Below are 27,787 nucleotides of genomic sequence, written 5' to 3' on the forward strand. Positions count from 1 at the left end.
CCACCCCACGGATAGACGCATTCAGAGGTGTACAGTTTACAAGCTGATACCCCCCTTGCTCCAGCATTTTCCTATCTTGGTATCGTATATGTGTTTCATTTAATAATGCAAAATGATGATTGTACATTCTTAACTCTTCAAACACCAGCTGTCTTTTGCTTCTATTATTAAGCCCTGAAACATTCCATGCAAGGCAGTTAACTTGACACATGTCTTAATTCAGAGATGTTTTGAATAACTGCTTCAGCAAAAAAATATACCAATTATAAGATTATAAATTTGTACCACACATCGTGCCTGCTTGTGTCACCCTTTTCAGTTGCCCCCCTACCCCTCCCACAACCTCCCCCTGGCCTAGGCCTAAATCCCTCCCCCCAACATGTACCTACCCGGAAGCCTAACCCTATCTTCTGCTGCCGCTGGATGGGCAGCCAGTCAGTGGGAGCTCCCCAAGGACCCTCTCCCTCCGTGTTAAATCATACATAGATATCATATTGACGGAATAGAGCGCATGAGCAATATGAGTGAAAATAAGAAACAGAAAAAAAGAATAACCAATCAGCTATCTGTGAACAATCAAAAACAATATTTCTGGTGGTTAGTGATCAGCTGCCAATGAGGCCAGGAATTGTTCGGCCTCCTTGAAGTCATTGAATATACGGGTGTGGCCTGCTTTTATAACTTTAAGCCTGGCGGGCTCCTGGAGATAGACCACTACCCCCATAGATTTTAAAGGGTCTATCAGTTTGCGCAGTTCCCACCGTTTGTCCATTGTGGCCTTGGTAAGATCCGATTTCGTAAAAAATGTAACATTATCCACAGTCACTGGGGAGTTGGGTCTAGCCTTAATAGAGATTGCCTGTCTTAATAAGAAATGTCCCAAATAAATCAGAATGGGTCTACGGAATCTACTATCCTTGCTTTTAGAAAACATTGGCAATCTGTGAGCTCTTTGTATTTGGGAATCCCAATCCCAATCGGATAAATCTGGGAAAGCTTTATGCAAAAGCTTAACCATGTATGCTCGCACCCCCTCTGACCCCTTGGGAATTCCAAATAAGCGCAGGTTCTGGTGCCTTTGGTGATTTTCCAGGTCCTCAACCTTGTTTCATAATATCTCTATCCTGGCAATCTGAGGATATAACAGTAGGAGCCAGAGTTTCCTCTACAGTGACAATCCTCTGTTGAATTTCAACTATCTCCTCCGTAACATTATGCAGTTTGCCTGTGACCTCCTGCAAACAGCTCTGCATTTTGCAGTTGTCTTCCCTTAGTTGAGAGAAGTTGTGTAGAACCTCTTGGCGATGTTCTAGAAGTGTTTTCAGAATTAAATCCAAGGAAGTTCCCGCGGGGGAAGCTGCGGGTACAGCAGGTACTGGGCATGATTGTTGAGGTAAGATTGGTATCGATATTGAGCATGATGCCAAATGAGATGCTTGGCTGGGCTCTATGCAACCGGATGAAAGAAGGGATGAAGAGCCGGCAATCTCACCTTCTATATTGGGAAGGCCGGGAGCGTTACCTAATGCTTTTGGTGCAGCTGCCTGCAAAGGATCTGTAGGTGTATTGCTATTAGCAGAAATCTTAGGGTTATTCATACCCTCTGTAGGGCTATTGCCAGAGAGACGCATAGCTATAGTTTTTACATCTCCTTTAGCCTGTATCCACTTACGTAGTGGACTCTGATCTTTCAAAAGTTTCTCCCGGGCACTAGCATTGGCAGATGTTAACGTTGATGACAAAGTGTTAAAGTTCAGACTTCTGCCCTTATTGGCCTTGGTCTTCCCTTTCCCTCTCCTTTTAAGTAAGCCCATATTTTTGCCATTCATCATTATTGCAGAGTCGTCTTCAGTCTCGTCACCCTCGAGGCCATCCTCGATGACCAGGTCCTCATAGTCATCCTCGTTAGAATCCACCGGTGAGAGGTCATTTTTAGCTGAGTCCTCTCCTTTCCCAATTAAAGTTCCATCCGATGCACTTATTGCAATTACATTTGTCTGGTTCTCTGTCTCGATATCTATATCAATGTTAGTGGAGCATTGGCTTAGCACAGCTGGTGAACCTGGTTGATTAGAAACATCATCCTCAGTGATCAGCTTAGCTTTCTCCATATCCATATCCAAGACTAGGGTCTGTGCTGCCTTACTCGCCCCCTCAGAAACTTGGTAAGTCTCTGCATCGTTTTGTGTAGTATCTCCAGAGTTTTCCTCAGACCGGCTTGTCTTAGTAGTAACAGCTGCGGGAGCTACAATAGTGACTTCATTAGTAGTAGGGGCGCCAGCGTCTGTGTGATTATTAACCATCGGCACAAGTGAATTATCGCATAAGTTATGACCCCCACCGCTAGAGTGGCCCATAGTATTACGAGAGACCTGAGGGCTAGCTAGTCCCCTGTTATTCGCAGTAGCGTTCTTTCCTGAAGCATTTTTACAAGCACTTGTTGCTATTTCATTCCCCCCAGGATACAATAATACTGGTGGCAGGATTATCATTTGCTTACCGCTTGTTTGCCTGGTGTGGCGAGAGAAAGTGAAGTACCAGATTTAGCAGTCGCTGCTACTAATGCTGTTGCTGTTGCTGGTAATGTTGTTACCTCTTTAGCTGCTGCTGGCTCCAAAGTCTCTTTTCCTTCGGTGGTCTCCTTCTGGGATTTATTCTGCCGAGGGGGGTTTTTGGAAGTGGTTTTGGGGGCCAATATTGCGCTGGTTTCCAGCCTCTTCTTTCTCCTGGTCCTCGCCACAGCGGGGCTTTCGTCTGACCTTTTGCTGCCGCTATTCAGTCTGCTTCGTCTACTTTCGTCTCTCACCTAGGAGAGCACGGGATCACTCAGTTGCCGGCAAGCAGAACACTGCTCCACTCCGCTCCCTAGAGATCCCGCTTCGCGTAGCTGCTGTTGCCGGTTGGCTGCTTACACACCTCGCACTGTCTTACTCCGCCTCCGCAACCACCTCTTGCTGCCTCCGCCGCCACCGCCGCTGCCTCATAGAGTCACAGTGCAACGCTGCCAGTTCCGCGGAGCCTGCTTTACTTGCCCACTCCAATGAAAACCAGAGGATACATGTGAGTAATGCCTTAAAGCATCCGTTTACTCGTTTTCAGTTACTCGTTTCAATCAAGTCAATGACTGCAGTGCTCGCTATGAATTGGTTAGAGTCCCCCGCTGAGATCCCGCGTGATATTACCCATGCTCAATGCGAGTCTTGTAATCACACAAGTCCTTGTTTTTCCCGGGTCTCCGCAGAGAAGGGGCTTTTGTGACCGAACGCTTTACATAGCGTGTCTCTGCTCCATGCGCTCAAACCAGTTCAGCCCGAAACGGCCCGATTCAGTACATCACTCCACGGAGGGCGGGAGATCCTGCAGAAGCGTCCTCACTGTGGCGGCTTCAGTCTGCCATCTTGCTTCCGTCCGTGCTCCATTGCCGTGATGGGTACAATTCCCAATGGAACTCATGAAATAACTGGCTCTTGTGGATGGGCACATCCACAAGAGCCAGTTATTTCACTGAGTGATTTACTGAGATACATTATAATCTGTTTTTGCTCTTGTTTGCACTTTGCTTTGTTTTGTCTCCAAGTATGAATTCATTTGAAAAAATTGATTAAATGTTTTTTTGTAATGTGTATTGTTCTGTGTTACTGTGATATCGTTTCAATTTGTTTTTTCTTGTAAAAACTGTATAATTGTAAAATAGTGTGTAAATGTGTATCTATTTCTGCCAAAAAACAACATTTCTTATCATAAAACAATTTTAAATAAGAGTTATAGGTATAAATAAAAGTACCTTACCAGGTTTCATAAGGTTGTACTTGGTTTCTATCGATTAAGTTCCATATTAAGATTAGAGGGTTTGGGCATCTTCTTTGTTTTTGGCAGTTTTCCACTAGCCATCATCGCCTTCATTAGTCTTTGAGTGAATTCTAAGATAAACAGCATGAATAGGACAACATGATAGACAACGTTTTTTTGAGAATCTGTGAGGCAACTGGAATTTGCTGAGATAACACATAACCCGTAAATTTAACAACAGGTTGCACAGCTAAAAAGAAAAGAGGCAAACATGATTTCAATTTCAGAGTGGTAGTAAGTAATCTTTATTGTACAGTTAATAAAAACTCACAATTTATAACTCACGATTTAAAACATTCAAACATTAAAATACATAAATCAATGTTGTCTCTCTTTATACATTAGTGGTTAAAATTAAGACTTCCAGGTTTGCTTATTGATGTTTTACTGTGAGCCAGAGTCCCAGTTCCATAATTTATACTGCCCTTCCAAATATTTACCTCATGGACGAGGCACGTTGTGCTTCAGGTTGTCTATTCAGGCAATTTTAAAAGTGAATAAGAGGTAAGGCATAATAAAGTGCTTGTGCTTCAAGGTGCAAAAACTTAGGCAAAACAATCCCGCTTTGGTTTGGCTGTTGTCGTGCTCTATAAGGTGTGCTAGCTGCCTGCTATTCTGCTTCTGCGTTTTGCCGGTGCTTTAAACTTCTGGCCACTAAATCAAAGTACACTGCAAGACAGCAGTTTAGCCGGGCTCTTCTGGGTTAAAACACAGTTTGACAGCCTACCTGCAGGTCCTGATGCCCTTCTGGTTCCATTTTGCCCAAGATAAGGCGTGTCTTATGTCCATCAAGCTTGGACAAATACAAATAATGTGTATTAGATCCTCGTTACCTGTTCTACAAAGACGGCAGAAGTGTTCTTCTTATCTCCTTTTCCAAGGTGCCAGGTGAGGGAGAATTGGCAAAATAACAAAACGCAACTTTAAAAACTTTTCCTTTATCTTCTCATTAATTTCCCTTTTCAAGTAAGCTTCTGGGATGTGATCTTTATAGTCATTCAACACTATCCATCTGTGTGCCCTTTTAGCCAGAGTTTCCTTATCTTCTGTTAACCCCTTGGCTGCGGGGTTAATTTTTCCAAGGTGTGAGGGGGGTGTGTGGGCGCAGTTCTGTGGTGCTCAGGTTGGCTCCTGGCCGTCATGAGTCACGGTAGTCATGTCCTCATGACGGCCGGGAGTCGTCCAAACTCTGCCCACTGATTTATTCACCCACACAGGCGGGGAATTAATCGCGTGTGGGCACAGCGGCAACGTTTGGACGGCTCCCGGCCGTCATAAGCACATGACTACCGTGACTCATGATGGCAGGGAGCCATCCTGAGCACAGAACCAATAATGGATATCATGTTCTTTACTTTGGTAATACCTGAACTCAGAATGTTAAAATACATCTTTTGGTGAAGGTGATTTTTACATTCTGTGTTTGAAAATACGACTTTCAGAAAGTAGGTATTTTCTTACCTAACCGTCCGGCCTGCCTCTGCTAGGATGTGTATTGCATGCCTGGTTTGTGAGTGACAGGAGGGCTTGGGCTACAGCAGTTTGATGAGTCAGGGCTGGGCTGAATAGGACCTTGGCTGAATAGAGAGTAGGGTGCAGGGATTTCCTTTCACTACCCTGAGCCCTCATGAAATAGAGAGTAGGGGGAGGAGAGTCCCTTTCAGCTACCTAGACCAGGTCTATTTTCAACAATGCTGTATCCACCTCCTGCCAGGAAGCTGCACCAGTGAGGACAGAACTGGTTTTGGCCAGGTACAGACACTCTCTGCTTCCAGAGAACAAAGAAATTAGTAGTATACATTTTGGGACAGGGACCCCATGACTTTAGATCACTTCTGGGAATCAAGACACACCTTTGCAAAGGAGAGGAACCAAGGAAGCTGAAGGAGTTGACTGCCCCTGTGCCATTGTGCTATTTTCTGGGGTTGGCCTGCAGTGGTTACTTATTTGCCAAAGATAGGAGAAGGAACTTTTAATGAACTTTCATCATCTTGAAGAAGAATCTTCAAGGGCTTGTAGTGTGCTTGCTTCCTGCTGAAGTTTCAGGAATGCAAGACTTCACCACCAGCTCCCCCCTTAATTTCCTTGCTGGGAATTCTGTCTGCAGAAGCCTACATATTGTTCTGAGCTGGAAGCGTGACACAACAAGAAGAAGCGTGTCACCCTAGCAGCTTTTGCAGTCGCACCACCGGAGAAGCGTGTCGCTGCCACAGAGGTCGTCGTCGCATCACTGGAGAAGTGTGTCTCTGTCACAGCTGTTTGTAGTCGCATCACCAGAGAAGCGTGTTGGCACCGCAAGGGTCGACGTCGCATCACCAGAGAGGAATTTCGCAGGGCCTGTTGCAGATCAGAAGTTCCAGAGTCGCCACACGGCCGCTGGACATGCACACATCACCTTCACGTTGTCGCACAGCATCAAAGACGCCATCTTGTCGCATCACACTGGATCGTTGCATCGCATTGATGCACCATCTTGTCACATCACAACCGTAATGCAATACAAGATCGACGCATCCCCTCCTCACCGTTAAGGAACAGACCCATTTCCAACTTTGCGCAAGCATTGAGGAAAAGATGCATCGCCTTCTCCGAAGAAAGGAACTGGTGCACCGTCCTCCCTGCAAACCTTTTGTTTTTCTTGCGTTACGCATCCAAAGGTACTTTGTGAGAAATGTGTCGCATTTACCATCACTTTGAACTAAGCTATTTTTATCATTAAAAAGTCATTTTCCTAATACTGTATTGTGGACTTTTGTCGTTTGGGTCTTGTGTTAAGTCTATATAAAGAATACTTATTTTTATAAAAGCATTGTGGTGTCCATCTGTAGTGTGTCACTGTATTACTGTATGTGTTCACACATGCTTTGCACACTGCTTCTGAGATAAGCCTACTTGCTTGTGCCAAGCTACCACAGGGTTGAGCAGGGGGTATTTTAGGAGTGTAGCCCCCTTACCCTAACTAGAAGCAAGGGTCCCTATTTGGACAAAGGTGCAAACCATTGCCAACTAGAGACCCCCAGTTCTAAAAGTTGCATCCATAGTTTCCAATGAATAGAACAGTTTTTGCCTTCCAAATGTCATATTTTGATATCTGTAGGTTGAATTTTGGCGTTTTGGTCTTGTTTGGTTTAGATAAAAATAGTTTATTTTTCTAAACTGGTGTGGTGTCCCTTTGTGATGTATTCACTGTGTTACTGCGGGCTATATACAAATGCTTTACACATTGCCACTGTAGTTTAGCCTGACCGCTCTGAGCAAAGCTATCAGAGGGTGAGCACAGGCAGACTTAGGTGTGTGCTTTTCTTATCCTGTCTAGACCGAAGGGTCTCTGCTTGGACAGGGTGCAAGCCACTGCCAACTAGAGGCCACGAATTCTAACATTGTGGTTCTTGCAGAATGATGTAAAATGCAAGTATTATTGTACTAATCATATTGCACCTTCATTGAGTTCTGTCATCTATCATAAACCATGCAAATGCATAAATATGAATAATTAATGCGCTATCACACTATTATAAAGCAAATCGTGTCTGTTATGCACATGCAATCAATACTAAATTAACTAAGAACCAGTTACAAATTAAAATTTGCACTTAAATACATGAATATATAAAAATGCATTAGGTTATATAAGCAGAAACACACAACAATTATGTTATTTCTCTCAAGTGCACATGGGCACAGGGCACATAAAACTGGGATGGTTGTGCAAAGAACTTTGCTTATTGTGCACAAGATTCCCAGAATCTGGGACAGATACTGGCTTCGGTGACCCTGTTCCACAGCAACAAGCATGTAGATTTTCACTTTCGATTTTACCCTCAGAGGTGCTTGTATGTGTCTTCCAAAGTGCCCTTTTGAAATTGCAATTGATCCGATGTGCTTCAGAGGGAGTGGGCCAACTGCCCCCTTTGCTGGTTCCGCTTGGAAGTCTGCTGCTCCAAGGTAAAGCACATCTATGGTACCTGAAAGTTCTGAATAACATTGAGGGTCTCTAGAATCAATCCAAATTGGTGAGGTATAATGAAACATGATCAGATGAATCCCAAAGTTGCAGTACACCTCCACTGAAGGCGTCATGTGGCAAAGTGCCAGCAAAAAGTTACTCCTAACAAAAGAAATGACATTCTTTGAGTATAGCCAATCAGGAGTGCTTATTAATAAAAGTCTTGGGTAGAAACGACACTGCCAGTCCTTAGATTAAGCCACATTCAGGTGTTTAAAAAGTACTATAACAAATCTGACAGAGTAATTATCTGCTATTCTAAAATACTTATTGTATCCGTGACATTGATTGGTTTGCGATTTACATTTTGGAAAAATATACATTTATCCATACTTGTCTTTTTTTTTATTTCATGTATGTTGCTACTAATGTATAGTCATCCACAGGTTGTCACAAAACAACACATTATACAATGCACTCAAGCGGTGCAATGGAGGAGGTGAACTGCATTCATCAAGAGGCTTTGTAAAAAGTGTTTACACCCCGTTGCTGTTGAACAGAAGTAGGCATTCAGGTAAGGTATGCAGAAGCTCAGCGGTGGGGGTGGCCCCGGACACTGGCTGTAAACCCCCTCAATATGTATTTACACACACCTTTTACAATGATTTGTCAGGAGAACTGTAAGTATCCAGATGCTAAAAATCAAAACAAAACGCTGATCCAAGTAAACACAGCTACAGGAGCATCCTGGGAGCGAACTGCCAGGCTATTCTTGGATCCCTCCAACAACACAGTTTTATTTCTTGTTTCCTAGTTGCTAGATTTAAATATTCAGTATTTAAAACGCAATGATTTCAAACTACTGACAGAATTACGAGCACTGACTGGAAAGGGAATGCTTCCATGATTACTACTCGGACATGGATGTGTGTCTTTTTTGTGTTACTTTATGTTGCCCCACATTATCAGCTTTGTACCACTTCGTACCTTAAACGCGTGCACGATGGAAACGGTGCAGTTTTTAATTAAAGCGTTTATCTTTGAATGGCACTTTCGGAATTCAGCAAAGCGTCACTTTTTTTGAAACAGGTAGGATTGTTGGAGGCGGAAAAGTGACTGAGATAAATATTGCTATCATGATGAGTGTATATGTGAATATACACTATACCAGAATCTCAATTAATTCCCAATACAACCGGAAGATAGGAAGGTAGAGATAAGCACCTATGTTGAACACAAGCGTATCCAACTCTGTGGAAAAGATGTACCATAATATTACTAGATTATGCGTAGGAACAAAGGTTTAGGAGCCTGTTCGAAAAGACAAATTTATATGTAAACGTAAATTTGCAATCAAATTTACCTCAGTAACATCTTCCAGAAATCCCGGAAGGAATTTCTGGCAGATGTAAACTCATTTACATGCACAGACACAGTATGGGGATCTCTGCAACTGTAAATCTCATTCAAAGAGTGAGAATAAGAGGTTTCCAAGGTATGGCTAGCCTTGAATGATTGTGGATGCTCACAAACTACTACATTTGAGATAATTTACAAACTACACACATTCCACTTTCCAGCCTCGAAAGGGTCGGATATGTACTCAAAACAAGTATTGGAATCAATCACTTTACAGGGTGGAAAGGGAAATGGATCACCCCAAATTTACTGGGGGTATAAGAGAAGGAGAAGACAAATAAAAATGCCTGTTTGAACAGGGGATTTATTAACCCTGTGTGGTGAAACACATTACAGAAAAATTGAATCTCATTCTAAATCTTGGAGGTTTCTATGGAATCCACATGGAAACCAGTGCCAGTCAGCTTTACATGCAGATACTAACCAGAATTTGTGGATTCAGAAAGTAGTGGAACTACACAGCAATGTAGATTTGCAAATCTGAGTGCAGTTTAGCTATTTTATTTGTGAATGGACCCCTTAATATATTTTTTATTAGGGCTCGCCCCTTTCCTATTCCGCAGGAATAGGAAAAGAGCCCTAATGCAGCCAAACCATACTTTCTGCCAAGGGGCTCTCCAGCGGATTTTGAGAAGTGCACGTCTCGTGCACGAGCTTGCCGCTTGCCGCCTGCCTCCACATGAAAGCCATCTGTTGCTTTCCGCTCGGCCTCAGGCCGGCATTTCTCCTCCCCTAATAATTCAGTGCATGACCGGCCGGCACATCAAAGGCTGCTGCTCCCCATGCGTCTCGTCACCCTTCCTCCATTGTTTTCACTTCTTTCACGGCCGCTCTCTGCTTTGCGCTGGATTCATAACCCGCTGTGATGCTGGCCCCATGAAGAACCTCTCTTGCCCCCCTTAAAACTTGCTTCCATTGTGCTTGCATACCGATCAGTCACTGTGGTTATTACTGTTAAGAGCATCTTGCCCCAATTTAAACTTGCTTCTGTTGTGCTTGCATGCCTATCAGTATACAATAAACAACAATTTGTGATACATTAAAAACAACCTGCACTTCTAAAAGCACCTTAGAAACGGAAAACACTTTTTTATTATCACTGTATGCTGCCATAGCAAGAACTGGCTGCTGTTTGCTCCTACTGAGAACGTACTTCAACCCACTTGAACAAACGTTATCTGCTAAATTACCGAGTACCGTGCGCCCTGTGAGTTGAACCGCCCCTTGTTTCACTGCTGCCTCGAACACCTCGCAGCTGCTGGAGCCGTTCTCATCGTGTTCTGGTTACAACAATAAAAGGTTAGCTACAATTCTCTTGTGGCACCATGTAACATGCTACATCGCCCTTACTAGACAAGGGGTTCCCGCCTCCTACGGGGGCCGTTTTATTGGGGGAGGGGGGAACTTTCAGCTGTTTTTGACTCAACTCCACTTTTACCCCCGCAGTGTCGCGAAAATTGACATAGCAGCGTGGCCTTTATGCTCAACTATCCACAAAGAGACTTTCGCAATGAAGACACTTCCAGATGTGGTGCACCGATTGATCCCTTTGCAAATGGGGGTGCCTGTAATTAAATCCCCTTCCATGTAAAGCCATATTTGATTAAGCTACATTGCACCCCCACCCTCTGTCCGCTACCAGCAACCTTCTGGATCCCGACCCGAGGTCAGCTCTATTCTCACACATCCGCCGTATCGGGGGCACTGCCGCCCACACCTATACCCGCCTTGCGATGCATGACTTGATCGCTGGTCCTCGTAACTCCAGGCTGGGCCTCCTGCCTCAACCCAAGGCACTGCTGTATTGACTTCAAGTGCCCCGTAAGTCCTGAAAATTCTTCAGCTTGTCCCCCCGTGGTCTTTGTGAATCGCTGCCATCGCACCTCCGGTCCTTGCGAATCGCACTTGCTCTGCTCCAACTCGCTGCTCACGGTCAGGTTTCAGGTCTTGTCCTCAGATCAGTTGTTCCTCTTCCCGGCGATTCCTCATTCCTTCTTCTCATTGCAAGGGGGGGGGGTGGTAACTCAGGGATTTGTGCCCTTATTTAAACCCTCCCCAGCTGCTTGCCAACTCGCCCCCCCCAATTGGAGGGGGGCGCCCAGACTTGCACGCAGAAGACAGCATTATACTGGCCTGGGTTCTCATCAAGTATTTTACCAGAAAAGTCCCAGCAATGGCTCCGTTTTTTACCCTACTCGTCTCCTCTGTGCACAACCCTCACCCACCCTCAAACACCCTCACTCACCCACACACCCTCACTCACCCTCACACATCCCACTCTCACACACCCTCACACGACCTCAACCTCACACCCCCTCAACCTCACACCCCCTCACCCTCACTCACCCTCTCACCCTCACTCACCCTCTCACCCTCACACACTCTCTTACCCTCACACACCCTCTCACCCTCACACCCTCACACCCCCTCACCCTCACACCCCCTCACCCTCACACACCCTCACTTACCCTCACACACCCTCACTTACCCTCACACACCATCACACACCCTCTCACCCTCACACCCCCTCACCTCACCCTATCACCCTCACACATCCTCACTCACCCTCACACCTCATCCCCTAACCCTCACACACCATCACTCACCATCACACCCTCACACCCACATCCTCACACACCCTCACTCACCCTCACACCCTTACCCCTCTCACAACACTCACACCCTCAATCACCCTCTTACCCTCACCCTCAGTCACCCTCAAACACCCTCACACACCGTCACACCCTCATCCTTACACGCCCTCACTCACCCTCACACCCTCACCCTCACAATACTCAAACTCCACCCTACAACTCCACCCTACAACTCAACCCTCCAACTCAACCCTCCAAATACAACATCCAAATACACCCTCCAACTACAACATCCAAATACACCCTACATATCCAACCTCCAACTAAAACTCCAGCCTCCAAATCCACCCTCCAAATCCACACGCAAGACAACTACAGAACCCAAGTCCACCCTCAAAATCAAACTCCACCCTACAACTCCAACATACAACTCCAACATACAACTACACCCTCCAACTCCACCCTCCAACTCCACCCTCCAACTCCACACTCCAACTCCACCCTCCAACTCCACCCTCCAACTCCACTTTCAAACTCCACCCTCAAACTCCACACTCAAACTCCACCCTCAAACTCCACCCTCAAACTCCACCCTCAAACTCCACCCTCCAACTCCAGCCTCAATCTCCACCCTCAAACTTCACCCTCAAACTCCACCCTCCAACTCCACTCTCCAACTCAATACTCCAACTCAACGCTCCAACTCAACGCTGCAACTCAACACTCCAACTCAACGCTCCAACTCCACATTCCAACTCCACATTCCAACTCCACATTCCAACTCCACATTCCGACTCCACATTCCAACGCCACATTCCAACGCCACATTCCAACTCCACCCTCCAACTCCACCCTCCAACTCCACCTTCAAACTCAACCCTCCAACTCCAACCTCCAAATCCACCTCTCAATGCCACTTCACCAATCAATGCCACAACACCACTCAACGCCACAGCACCACTCAACGCCACAGCACCACTCAATGCCACAGCACAACTCAATGCCACAGCACCACTCAATGCCACAGCACCACTCAATGCCACAGCACCACTCAATGCCACAGCACCACTCAACGCCACAGCACCACTCAACGCCACAGCTCCACTCAACTCCACAGCAACACTCAACAGCACAGCACCACTAAACACCACCGCATCACTCAACGCCACCACATCACTCAACGCCACTCAATGCCACAGCAACACTCAACGCCACAGCACCACTCAATGCAACAGCACTACTTAATGCCACAGCATCACTCAATGCCACAGCACCAGTGAACGCCACAGCACCACTCAACGCCACAGCACCACTCAACGCCACAGCACCACTCAATGCCACAGCACCACTCAATACCACAGCACCACTCAACGCCACAGCACCACTCAACGCCACAGCTCCGCTCAACGCCACAGCAACACTCAACACCACAGCACCACTCAACACCACTGCATCACTCAACGCCACCGCATCACTCAACGTCACTCAACACCACAGCAACACTCAACGCCACAGCACCACTCAACGCAACAGCACCACTTAATGCCACAGCATCACTCAGCACCACTGAAGGCCACAGCATCACTCAGCACCACTGAAGGCCACAGCATCACTCAGCACCACTAAAGGCCACATCATCACTCAGCACCACTGAAGGCCACAGCATCACTGAACGCCACAGCATCACTCTTTGCAACCAATCAACAACAACTGGTTCTAATATGTTCTCTTAATGTTTTAAGCTTTATTAGAAATGTTACAAAATAATGTTAATATTATTTATTTATTTATTTATTTTTTGCAATTTATTGAGCGCACAACTACCCTAAGGTGTCTCGGCGCTATTGAGGAGAGATCTGTGCTGAGAGATAGGTAGCCTAAACTTGATCAAAAAGCCAAGTCTTTAGATGCTTACGAAATGTCAACAGTGAAGGGCTCTTTTTTATGTGGAAAGGAAGTGTGTTCCACAGTCTAGAGACGGCGACAGGGAAGCGTCTGTCTCCCCAGTTTGCCTTTTTCGTACGGGGGACTGGCAGTAGATGAGCTGAAAAAGAACGTAGAGTTCTAGTTGGCATGTATGTGCATAAGGCTTTTTTCATGTATTGCAGCCCTCTATTATTCATAGTCTTATAGGTGATGCACAGAGCCTTAAATTTTGTACGGCTTCAAAATGGAAGCCAGTGTAGTTGTCAAACAATGGGGGAAACTGATGCAAATTTAGGTGTCCGGGTCAGAATTCTAGAAGCGGCGTTTTGGATTAACTGCATCTTACTCATGACTCGCTCCTGAGCGTTTAGCAATAGTCTGTTGCAGTAATCCATTTTAGATAGTCCTAATGTGCACATAAGGGTCTTGCCTGCATAAAGCGGGAGAAACGGCAGAAGTTTCCTGATCATTCGGAGGGTATAGAAGGATGATGAGACCACTGCGTTTGCGTGACTCATAAACGACAGCTTCTCATCAAATAGAACCCCTAAATTTCTGACCTTTTTTACTGGGATTGGGGGAGAACCCAGATCTAACGGCCACCAAGTGGGAGACCAAGATTGAGTCAACCGGCCAAAGATCAGGACCTCAGTCTTTTCCGAATTCAACTTTAAACAATTGTGGTCCATCCAAGTACTGATTGCCATCATTCCATCTTGAAAATTTGCTGCTACTGCTTCTCCATTGTTGTGGATGGCTAATATCATGGTTAGGGTCACTTCTGTTCTTGGATTTTCATCACAGTAAAATACACTGAACATAATCTTCCCATAAGTTATTTACAAAAGTTTAAGCTATTGCCATTATACATTACAATAACTTTTATTTAAGTATTAATTATTAAAACAAATAAAAGCCATTGTTATTTGTAATATTAATACTTCAAAGTCATGTAAATACAACACATATTGCATTAGAATGCTATAGGTGTCACGTTTGCAAAAGTTAAAAATATTGGCATTGTAAATGACAAAGCTAGTAATTTCCCTACTTTCAATACCAACACATAAATAAAATATTTGTCATTTGCAATACCAATACCTCAAACTTTCCTAATGCGAGACCTATTCCATTGCAAATGCTTGTTTAAATGTTCTGAGAGCAGAGAGGGCATCGAGAAATACCTAAAAACAAGTAACAATATGCTTGGACGGATGACTATACCCTGGGATGAGTTAAACAGATAGAATACAATGCATCCAAACAAGATACATTTTAAACCACTAAATACCAATATACAGTTTTAAATGTGCCGTTTATCACTAGCCATCATCACCTTAATTAGTTTTTGAGTGAATTCTAAGATAAACAGCATGAATAGGACAACATGATAGACAACATTTTTTTGAGAATCTATGAGGCAACTGGAATTTTCTGAGATAACACATAACCCGAACTTTTAACAACAGGTTGCACAGCTAAAAAAAAAGAGGCAACCCTGATTTCAATTTCAGAGTGGTAGTAAGTAATCTTTATTGTACAGTTAATTAAAACTCACAATTTATAACTCACGATTTAAAACATTCAAATATTAAAATACATAAATCAATGTTGTCTCTCTGTATAAATTAGTGGTTAAAATTCAGACTTCCAGGTTAGCTTACTGATGTTTTACTGTGAGCCAGAGTCCCAGTTCCATAATTTATATTGTCCTTCCAAATAATTTCCTTAAGGACTAGGCGCGTTGAGCTTCAGGTTGTCTATTCAGGCCATTTTAAAAGTGAATAAGAGGTAAGGCATAATAAAGTGCTTGTGCTTCAAGGTGCAAAAACTTAGGCAAAACAATCCTGCTTTGGTTTGGCTGTTGTCGTGCTCAATAAGGTGTGCTAGCTGCCTGCTATTCTGCTTCTGCATTTTGCCGGTGCTTTAAACTTCTAGCCACTGAATCAAAGTACATTGCAAGATGGCAGTTTAGCAGGGCTCTTCTGGGTTAAAACACAGTTTGACAACCTACCTGCAGGTCCTGATGCCCTTCTGGTTCCATTTTGCTCAAGATAATGCGTGCCTTATGTCCATCAAGCTTGGACAAATACAAATAATGTGTATTAGATCCTCGTTTCCTGTTCTTTAACGACGACAGAACTGTTCTTCTTATCTCCTTTTCCAAGGTGTCAGGTGAGGGAGAATTGGCAAAATACCAAAACGCAACTTTAAAAACTTTTCCTTTATCTTCTGATTATTTCCCTTTTCAAGTAAGCTTCTGGGATGTGATCTTTATAGTTATTCAACACTATCCATCTGTGTGCCCTTTTAGCCAGAGTTTCCTTATCTTTTGTTAACCCCTTGGCTGCGGGGTTAATTTTTCCAAGGTGTGAGGGGGGGGGGGGGGTGGCGCAGTTCTGTGGTGCTCAGGTTGGCTCCTGGCCGTCATGAGTCACGGTAGTCATGTCGGTAGAGTGTGGTCTCTTGAACACAAAGGACGCGCACTTTCAACTAGTACCACAATTCGTTTTATCTTTCTTTCAATTGTTTTAGTTGCATGTTTCAAAGGAAAAGTTTTCACATATTTTTATGATCATAGTTATTCATTTTATTCATGAAGCATTCTTTTTAGAAATTGTAGTCATTTCCAATACGAAGTTCATTTGCTAACAATAGTAATTAGCGACTTTACATTATGCCCAAAGCATTTCGGGTTGTCAAAGAAAACCCTTCGTCAGGGGCGAACTGTAACAAACGAGAAACATACAAGACCTTAGCATTCAAAAAAGAAAATCGTGAAATTCAAGCATAACATTGTAATTCATTCCTAACATCTTCATAAACTGTATGGTATTACATAGCATCAATCATTAGTCCAATGATTTAAAAAACAGATTTCCTGTAATCTAAAGGAACATAGGTGGGGAAGAGAGGATGAAAGTGGAAATGACCGGTTTTACCTAATGGATGCAAAATTCAACGGGAAACTGTGAAAAGGACGAACTGCATGGTAACTTACGGTTTAGTAACAGTCGCGGGACTCTCGGTCAACGGTTCCGAACGCGGAAGCGAGCGGGTGCTGGGATAGCCTATCGGGTGCAGTTTTGTAGTGTGGTGTGGTGACGGGGTCACGTGCTCATGGGATTACGGAAGTAAACAGAACTTACGAGAAATTAAATATAACCGGAACATTGTTTAGTAAAAATATGATTGGGGACACGTTCCAAATACGAACGTATAAATCCTAAACATTAAGTGTTAATCATAGTTCGAGGTCTAAAAATGAAAGTTAAGCTCCGATCACATGATCGAGTTTACGGGAGTGTGATAGGATGGTGATGACACGTCCTAGGCTAGGGAAATCAGATGTATGTGAACCGAGTTCTCATAGCGAATATGGAAGAAAGACTGAGTGAAGCAAAATCTGCTTAGTGGTTGAATGCAAACTGTATGACAAATACAATGGACTCAATATAATGTGAAGTTGAAAAAAATATAAACATTGTCAATGCGGTAAATACAAAAATAAAGTAAAATACATGAATCATGGAGTTGTCCAGAAGGCATGGTTATGTATGACATAAAGTACAAAGTTGCATGTAAATACTGAGGAAGTAGGATCAGCCTTGTAAGTCTGAAGTTGTGGATATATTTATAAAAAACATGACATTTCTATTCTGTCATTAATTCCAGATAGCTGCAATGCATTAAGTTTTTGATCCAGAAGAATTCAGCTTGCAGACGCTGTTTAATAGGGTCCATGTCGCAGCGTTGCGGCAGTATCTCAAGTATAGTATATTTGAATTGAGCAATTTGGTGGTTACAGTCTGACCAGTGAGTGGCTAGAGCAGATTTCATATTTTTAGTTCGAATATTACTCTTGTGTTCTGATATTCTCGTTTTTATTTTGCGTTCTGTCTGTCCTATGTATATTTTGCCACATGGGCATTTGATGGCATAGATGAGATTTTTAGAGTCACATGTGCCAGTGTATTTCAAATTGATTTTATATCCTTGAGTAGGATGCATGAAAGTTTTTTCCAGTTATTACATTATTGCAGTGAGTGCAATTTAAGCATTTATTCATTCCTTTATATTGTATGTGTTTTGGTTTCTTGGCGTTCAAAATTTCTTTTAAGTTTTGAGATCTTCTGTGCGCAAAGGTTATGCGATCACTGTAAAGGTTTTGTAGATCAGGTTCTGATTTAATTAGCAACCAATGTCGGTTGATAATTGTTTTAATTTTCTTGGCTTCTGTTGAGAATTTCAAGACACATACGGTTTTTTGACTGGTAGTTTTTTCACTTGACATCAAGAGTTTTTCTCTTGGTAGTTTGGCCACTTTCTTGAGGGATTCCTCAAGGATCACTTTAGGGTATCCTCTTTCAAGATATTGATGTTGTTGTTCGATCAATGATTTCTCAAGTATCTGTGCATCAGAGGTGATTCGTTTTATCCTAATAAACTGTGATGTTGGTAAATGGTTCTGTAGATTTTCTGGATGAAAGCTTTGATATAGAAGACAGGAGTTCCGATCTGTGCTTTTTTTGAATACTTGAGTTTGTATTTGGTGGTCAATGATTTTGATCTGTACATCTAGAAATGATATGGTGTTGTCATTGATGGTGTGAGTAAATTTGATTCTGGGATTGAGTTGGTTCAATGCGCTGATGTTAGTTAATAATGTTTCTTTGTCTCCCTTCCAGATTAGAAATAGATCATCAATATATCTTTTGAATATTGTTAAATTTTCAGTCCAATTGATGTTATTCAGAATATGATCATGTTCGAATTTTTTCATGTACAGATTTGCATATGAGGGGGCCCCCCCAAAGCCCATTGAAGTGCCGGTGCATTGATTGTAAAACGTATTCTTCCATTCAAAGTAACTATGGTAAAGTGCAAAGTGCATCAATTCAAGCAAAAAGATGTTATTCGCTTCACAGTTCTCTTCTCTTAATAGGTTCCATTCTAATGCTTCCAGACCTTCGTTGTGTTGTGGTAAATATAATTTACCGTATACTTAGTTTCCGCATAATTTCAAGTAAAAGGATAGCTCAATAAAAATGAGAGGCAGAGTCCGGGGTGTCTGAGTCTTTAAGGGCTTTAATTCAGAATGACTCGAGCCATGGAAATCAATTCCATCAATACAAGGGTTCGGGGGTATATGCAATGATGGCAAAAAGATGTCAACGATTTATTAACAGTACATGACATATATAGTATAACGAGGCAATAGCAATGCATACAGTAGGCGTGTCAAGTGAATGTGCGTAGCAAAAAGGCGTGTACATAGGCGTGCACGAAGGTGTGTGCTGGAAACGTCACAGAAAAGTGTCATAAGTGGGTGTACACATAGTGAATTCTGCAGAGTCAGCTGAAAACTATAACTTGGGTGCGCGTGCAGCTGGTATGACGTGTGATTGACGTGTACCTGGAGAAAGCTAAGGGTCTGACTTTTAGCACTAGTAGAAGAGACAGACGTCTGGGATGTCAGACCGACCTGTTCCTATAACATGTCTGATATCTTGTATTTGGGGTAGGTGTAATCTGAAGTAAAAGGTCTCTCGGGCAGAGGCTATTCTATACAGAAAGCATACGTGTCTAAGTGCAATGTGCAGGGCCATGGGTCTACCATGGTAACAGGTAGACATTCCTGTCTAGTAATGTAGGTAAACAGCTCCCCGGTAAGCAGCCGGGGAGCTGTTTACCTACATCACTATAATCAGGAGGGTAGGGAGGTAGAGAGAAGATCCTTTCAGTCTCCGGAGTTAACTCATTATAATCAAGGGGGGGGGAAAGGATCACTTGTCCTGCTTAAACCTTGGGTTTCACAAGTAGAGGAACTGGTATCTCCCAAAATATAACTCTCATACACGTGTACTTAGGATGGTTCTTTCTTAGCGGTATATACTGGGTACCCGCTTTTTTACACGTGCATGCGTAATCACTGAGTTATTTTTTGTATTGTGCACCCTCCACCAGGAGGTATTGCCTTTGGTTTAAGGCAGTAGTGATCGTGAATAGTAGGGGAGGGGTTGTGGTGGCGGTGTGGTTAAAAAATCCGGACAGCCAGACTGAGAGAATTTTAATAAGTCTGGATTCGGAATTGATTTAAAAGTTAATAGTGCACTTTTTGAAATTGTTAGGGGTTCAAGTGCATTTCGTATCTTAAAAAGAGGTCAACATGTTTCAGCCTTTGGTAGTCAGAGGATCTTAGGCTTTCGTCAGGACCAGTAGGGGTGAATAAATAGTGATTAAAGCAAAAATTGTGAGAAGAAAAAAGGTAAATTGACCTGATTCTTCGTTATTCAAGGTTTCATTGTACCTGTGGAAAAAAGACATACACAAACGACAACAAAAGGGAGATAGGGGATGGGAAAACACATAATATGTACAGTAGTGCCTTTCAATTATTAAGGAACTCATGAATAGCAATGCTTTAGCTCATACTCAATTCAGGCGTCAACTCTTCCTTTTTCATGCTTCGATAGTGGCAGGGACTAGGACTGTAAAATGGTGCCCATAATTTTACCAAGGTACAGTTTCTGTGCGTGGTCTATAGTGAGGATCAATGTTTGTGGTTGGTTCATAATTTCATTCATGCTCCATTCACACCATGCTTACTGTCGCATATCAATCGTGTGGTAATAGTATTAAAATCACGTGCCCATATGATGGATGTCTATAAACCGGTTTTGCTTGGTGCGACGTGCGCAAGGACTAATAACGAGTTTCCACTCGAGTGATTCTGAAATCATGCTCTAAGGTGGTCGCATTAGGTATGCGATGCTCCGTGGTGAAATGCGTCGCTCATATATGTAGTTTCGCCCAAGGCGGTCGGCGTTATTGCGTACCTTGTTTTGGATGAAGAATTACTTCATCGGGGAAGGAGGCGGCTCGAGAGAGGTTACTATGGAAGTATTGAGAAAAGGAAGTTACAAAGGGTCGTCAATACTTGCGGTTTGTCGGTCTCATGTACGAGGCTCCGAGCGCCTCGTTATACCTGAGTGCCTTCTTGCTTGGTCAGCGCCGCATGTGCTGGCTCTGCCTCTCGTCCCCCGGAACTACAGAGAGGTGCGGTTCCGGGTGGACTTTAACTCCAGGTGGATAGAAAAGGAAGAGATACTTCCCGCTTTCTTAAGGAATTACTAAGAATATGTAAAAATGTAAAAAAGTGGCTTTAATTTCTTGTGAATTGATTATCACATAGATTGTGATCCAGTAATTATGAAAACGGGTTTGGAATTATATCGAGTGATTCCAAAATCCTGTTTTTTCTATACTTCAGGATAATTATAAACTGTCATATTCATAGACTAATTAATGAATGTGTTGATTTCTCTCATTCTACGGAAGACTCCGCAGTGGGGCATGTGTGTGGCCGTTGTTGGTTGGCACATCTGGATGGAGGCAATGGATATGTTGATTGGGACAAACAACTTTAGTGCTCACTTAGGGTACTCTTGGTTTGATGGGGCTTGTTCATTCTTATAATTTATTTATTGAGCCACGGAACGGAATCATTAAGGCCCTGGGTATCTGTTTTGAGCCTATGGACCCAACGTTGTTCCTTTTCAAAAAGTATTCTCGTTGCATTTCTGTCTACTATGTCTAGACTTTCTAAAATTACCCAGTGTAAGTCATTCACTGTGTGTTGCTTTTCCTTGTAATGTGACGACATCTTTGTCGTGGTTCTTTTGCAGTTAACATTACTCCTGTGTTCACATAGTCTTTGCTTCGCTTTTCGACAGCTCATCCCAATATATCGCATGTCGCAAGGACATGTGATCATATACACGACATGGCTAGTGTTACAGTTCGTGTGTTTCTTTAATTTCCATAGGAAATTTGGGAGTAATTGCAATTCTTTTGTAGGTTCCGTGGTTGCACACATTACACAGGACCCACATGGGTAATGACCGGTGATTGGGGGTTTATTCCAAAGTCCTGGTTGTTGTTTTTTCTTCTTTGGGGGTGGTCGTGTGTGCACCAGGAGGTCTTTGATGTTGCTGCTCCTTTTATTTGCGAATCTGGGTTTTGACCAGGTTAGGGTATTGGATGTTATAATCCTCCAATTTCGGTTGATGATTTTCTTTACCTGGTTTGTGATTGGGCTATATGTTGTAACGCAGGTGGTCCTTTCATCAATCTGTTTTGGGTGGCTTTCTAGGAGAGATTCTCTTGGTTGGTTTCTAGCTCGCTTGGCACAAGAATTGATAATTCTTTTGGGGTATACCTACATCACTAGACAGGAATGTGTTTTCGAGGAGGCTGAGCTGACTACACTGATAACTTGAAGGCGAAATACTGTTTGGCAGGCAGGCCAGGCCGAGCCAGGCACCGCTTCGCTTGGCAGGAAGTAAGGCAGAGGTCAGGGATGCATCCCATCTCCACGTTGCAACTTTCGGAGACAGAGACAGAAAGTGGTTCAATGGCAGGAATCAGGGCCTAACTCGGAAGAGCCAGGAAAACGTGAAAGTGCACTATGTAAAGACGGTGGCACGGCATACTTAGGAACCGAATTATCGATCCATTCATGGTGGATCTGATAGAGGACATGTTAACGTTGGACGCAAATGTATTTGCGTCTTTAGATTTGGTTGCGGAGGGAAGTTACATGCACTTTTAACTCGTACATGGAGACGATGGGGTACTTTCAATTACCTCATTGCCTCCTTGTCCCCTACGGACCCATTAGGATATATCTATTTTCATGAGACCATCTATCTGTTCATATAACACCATCTGTTCTTCTTTCTTTAATCGGGAACGTGAACTTGAGCTGGGAATACAAGCTGTGGCGCACAAGCCGCAAATCGCTGGCCCACATTGAAGACATAAACAACAACTGAATACTATGGCCAATATAATTCCTAGGAATGACAATAGCTTCCATCCCCAGGCTGTTATTATACTCCAGAGCCAACCGGACCAAGTCCAGGAGCCGGATTCTGATGTATCTGATGGGCAATTTCGTGAAGTCTGGTGATGGCTTTATAGACTGATGGCGCGTTATTAGGAATAAACACGCAACAACTGGATCCGATGACTCTACAAGCTCCGCCCCTATCGGCCAGGATGACGTCAAGGACAAGGCGGTTCTGAAGAACAACAAGTCTTATAGCAGACTGCTCCTCTGTTAAGTTGCCCAAAGCTGAAGTAGTCTCATTCACTACTGCTTCAAGAATTCTGGTTAATTTGCGTATCAGTTTACTATTGGAGACAGTACCTAAATAAGGAAAGAATCCTTTATTGAAATCTGTATATTGTTGCCATGCGATTTCAGTTTGATCAACTAATGGGAGATCTCTCTTGTGCCTAACAAGATTGATGCGGGAATTCCTGTGATAGTCAGATGGGGCTAGAAAAACTGGTGGCAATAGGAAAGCAATGAAACAAGTACCAGCCCAGTCTAGAGGTAAACGTACATAAGCTGTATGACCACAAATGAAATAGGAATGTCGGGTAGCTTTGAATGTAGACTTGCCTTCATCATTAAATTCGACCACAGTAGTACAGTCACTATGGCCTAGATGTACTGAACCATTCTTTCGGACGCATAATACACCTTTAGCAGGTAAAACTGAAATAGATGGCAAGTCTGGACTAGTTTCTGACTGAACATTTAGAATCATGAGGTTGAGTGTAAAATTACCTAATCCATACACTTCATTTTCTAGGTCGGTCCCTGTCATTTGTGGAAGACCTTCTTTATCTGGGAAACATGCTTTGTTCATGACTGTGTTCAGGTTCCCCCATATCCATTTGCCTTGGGAAACCCTTGATTCAGTGTCTAAAGAAGATATTAAACTAAACCATGCACCACAGGAACCATTATGTGTAAACGGGTAAGGAAAGAGGGGCAGAGCTCCCTTGTAGTTCTGATAGGGAGGGAGTCAGCCACATATCCAACAGTTAGTAGCATTGTTGATCTGGTGTGAATGGTGTAACATACGAATGAATGTATTGTTGCGCAGCGCAAGTCGATAAGACAATTCGTGTGGGGGTAGTTCACTAAACGTGTGCTCTGCAGTATCATTAGAAAAAGAATGTGCAATCGGAAAATACATATGTAACATCAAACTGATGCAAAGTAACGTAAGACTCAGAAGAAACATAATAATCAGGGTGCAGATGCACCTACTACGGAGATTTTTACAATAATGATTTCTTTTCAGGATCTCCTGTCTATCTCTCTCTCTATTTGGGTCTAACTTGTACATTGTCAGAAACTGCCTAACCGCTTCACCCAGGAGGGGACTTAAACAATTAAACTGTCTGACTTACTAGACCTCAACTTCATTCGAAACTCCTGCTGAGGAGTTTTCTCTACCAGGGGGAGTTTAGTATTAGTCTTTGGAATGTGGCAGGGCTGGGAATCAGTCTTTGGCGGAAGTCCATAGAAGCGTTTCACGTGACTCGAGTGGAGCCAGGTTTTCCTCCCCTCCAACTTAACGGCAGTCCTGGTTGTTAACAAAACGTTCTTCGGCTCCTTCCAGCGGGGCTCCAGAGGACTTGACCTGTCGAAATTCCGGACTAAAACCACATCACCGGGGACCAGCTCGTGCGGATTCACCTTGGTGTTGTCTGGAAAGGCTGCTGCAACCTGTGAACGACATGATTGTAGTGCAGACATCAAGGAAGCAATGTAATCTGTCAGCATAGTACTTTCAACATCAGTAATTTTCCTCGGCAGAGGCGTCCCCCACATATTAGGAGGTCTACCGAAGACCACCTCATACGGGGATAGCCCTGTCCTAGAATGGGCTACCATTCGCATGTAAAAAAGAGCAACAGGTAAAGCTACTATCCAATCTACGCCCTTCTCTTTACACACTTTAGCAAGACGTGTTTTCAGAGTCTGGTTATGACGCTCCACGAGACCTGCTGCCTCGGGATGTCGGACACAGTGGAATTTCCACTGATATCCCAAAAGAAGGGAGACCTGCTTCATGAGTTCGGACGAGAATGGCTGACCATTGTCCGAGTACACGACACGGGGCAAACCGTACCGCGGGAAGAATTCACGAACCAACTGCTTGGCAGTGGTCGGAGCAGTGTAATCTGGAACGGGATACGCTTCTGTCCATCGGGATAGGGCACATACAACTACAAGGACATATTTAAAACCTCTGCATCTGTCCATCTGGATATAATCCATCTGGAGGACTTCAAAAGGATGGTCGGGAGGATGAAATCCACCTTGTCCTACGGGAACACCTTTTCCTGGATTGAACTGACAACAGATCATGCAGGTACGCACTTTCTGTTTTGCTGCTGCTCGTAAATGTTTGTTAAACCAGAGGTTCTGTAAACTGTCTAACATGGCTTTTTCACCCAAATGTGCTGGACTATGTGCAGTGTTGATGATAACTTGAACCATAGAGTCGGGGAGAAACCATGTGGTCTTTCCCCTCGTCATCCAACCCTGTTCAGTCTGGACCCCTCCTTGTTCAGACCATTTCTTGAGTTCGTCTGGAGTAGCATGTGTCTGTATGTCAATGACATCTAGTGCGGGGTCCCTGACTGTCATGCTATGCGTCAGTGATGATACGTCTGTCTTTGTCATATCAGTCGTATGAGTATGAGTCTGTGCTGTATGTTTCGCTGTCCTATCTGCAAAGTCGTTACCCTGGGAAATTTTGTCTGTGACCTTTGTATGTGCTTTACACTTCATGATGGCTATGGCTGTAGGCAAATGTATTGCCTCCAACAGCGCTTGAATGAGGGGACCATGTTGGATTTTGGCTCCGTGAGAGGTCAGGAAACCTCTTTCTTGCCAGAGGACACCGAAGTCGTGTACGACTCCAAATGCATAACGTGAATCTGTGTATATGTTTACTTTAAGGTTCTTGGCTCGTATGCAGGCTTGGGTCAGAGCAATGAGCTCTGCTGCTTGGGCTGACAGGGTGTCAATGCGATATGTTTCTAAGACTTCATTTTCAGTGGTCACTGCATATGCGGCCACTAGCTCTCCTGTATTTGTTCTCATACATGAACCATCCACATAAAGTGTCAGGTCTGGATCGGGTAAGGCCACATCTGTCAAGTCTTGTCTGGGTTTCGTGATTGTATCAATAACCTCCACGCAGTCATGTGGAGTAGGATCTGTACTGCTCGATGGTAAAAGTGTAGCAGGATTCAGTGTATTACAACGTCTGATTTCTATGTGTGGTTGGAATAATGTCAGTTCATAACCTGTCAGTCGCGCTATAGTCAAGTGTTGAGTCTGTGTTCTGTTTAGGAGAACTTCCACAGAGTGTGGAACCTGTACTGTCAATTGATGTCCTAATACAATGGAATCGCTTTGTCTGATTGCTATAGCTGTTGCTGCAACTGATTTTAAGCACGCAGGCAAGGCCTGGGCTACTGGATCTAGTGTGCTCGAAAAGTAAGCACACGGTCTGTGTTTGTCTGCTTGAAGCTGAGTGAGAACCGACAACGCTGTGCCATCGCGTTCTGTGACAAAAAGTGTAAAAGGTTTACTGTAACATGGTGTTGCTAAAACTGGTGCTTGACATAAGGCTTTCTTTAATTCGTCAAAAGCTTGTGTATGTTCCTGAGTCCATGGGAGGACAGCCGAAGACGCTGCCTCTTGTGTTGTCAACTGTACAAGTGGTTTAGCTAGAAATGCGTATTGGGGAATCCATTGTCTACAATAAGAAGTGAGTCCAATAAAGGCTCGTACTTCTTTCTGTGTCTTGGGTTGTGGAAGTTGTGCAATCAACTGTATACGATCTGGTGTCAGCTGTCTCCCCTCGTTGGACAGCAAGTGCCCAAGGTACACCACTTGCTGGGCGCAGAATTGCAGCTTCGAAGGAGACACCTTGTGTCCCTTGTCCGCCAGGAAAAACAATACTGTCAGTGATGCTTGTTCACATTCGGGTTCACTTCGGGCGGTGATCAATAGATCATCGACGTACTGGAGCAGGGCAGTATTAGGAGGCATGTGGATATTGTCAAGCTGTTGTTTCAATGCTTGGCTGTAGATGCTGGGGCTTTCTGTGAATCCTTGAGGGGCGCGCGCAAATTTGAAGCTTCGGCCATTTAAACAGAATCCGAAAAGATACTGGCTTTCCGGATCAATGGGGACACTAAAGAAGGCGTTCTTAAGATCGATTACAGTAAAGAACGTCGCCTCTGAATCAATAGCTGTCAATAATGAAGAGATGTCCGGGACCACAGGATACTGTGGTACAATGCATTTATTCAATTCACGTAAATCAATCACCAGTCGATAAACTGGAGGTGCATTTGGATCAGTGCGTTTAAGAATCGGAATGATAGGGGAATTACAAACATTGGAGTCGGTCTCTACAACCACTCCTTGTACAATGAGCTCGTCAATGATTTTCAGTAAAGCCACTACAGCATCAGGTGGTAACTTGTATTGTCGGATTCGGGGCAGTACAACTCCTGGCTTGAGTGTAACACGGTATGGTGTAATGTGCATACAACCTACATCAGTGGGGCCTTGTGCCCATAAATGTGCAGGAACATTCTGTAACCTGGGATCAAAATCTCTCAACACATAATGGCCCTTGAAATCACGAAGAAACAGCCTTACTCCTTCCGGAGAACAACAAATTACAGCTCCTAGAGCTTTCAGAGTTTTTATACCAAGCAGGTTTTCTGGACATGATTTCGTAAGTAACAAATCAGTAGTACGAGATAACGGACCAACTGCAAGGGGAACAGGTTTCGATACTTCGTTAACAATAGGCTTTCCTGAAAATCCAAGGGAAACATTCTGTGAGCCTGAGAGTGGTGCCCCTGGGACCTCGTCGTGACTGATGGTAGTTCTGCTTGCCCCTGTGTCAATCAAAAACTTTCTATCCTTCCCTAATACCTGACTATGTACATAAGGACCCTCTTGATCTACAGGAACTTCAATAAGAGGCAAGCCAACCTCCCTCTCTAGGCTGTTTCATGTGTACTGCTGATAATCGGGGTAATCAGATTGGGCATACTGGTACATCTGTTGTGTGACATGCTGAGTCGCGGCAATGGGTTGGGGCTGTGGTACCGCTACGGTCTGTTGTGGTACATGCATAGGTTGCACGTTCTG

Source organism: Lissotriton vulgaris, chromosome 8, assembly GCF_964263255.1.
Source record: "Lissotriton vulgaris chromosome 8, aLisVul1.2, whole genome shotgun sequence".
Taxonomy (NCBI): Eukaryota; Metazoa; Chordata; class Amphibia; order Caudata; family Salamandridae; genus Lissotriton; species Lissotriton vulgaris.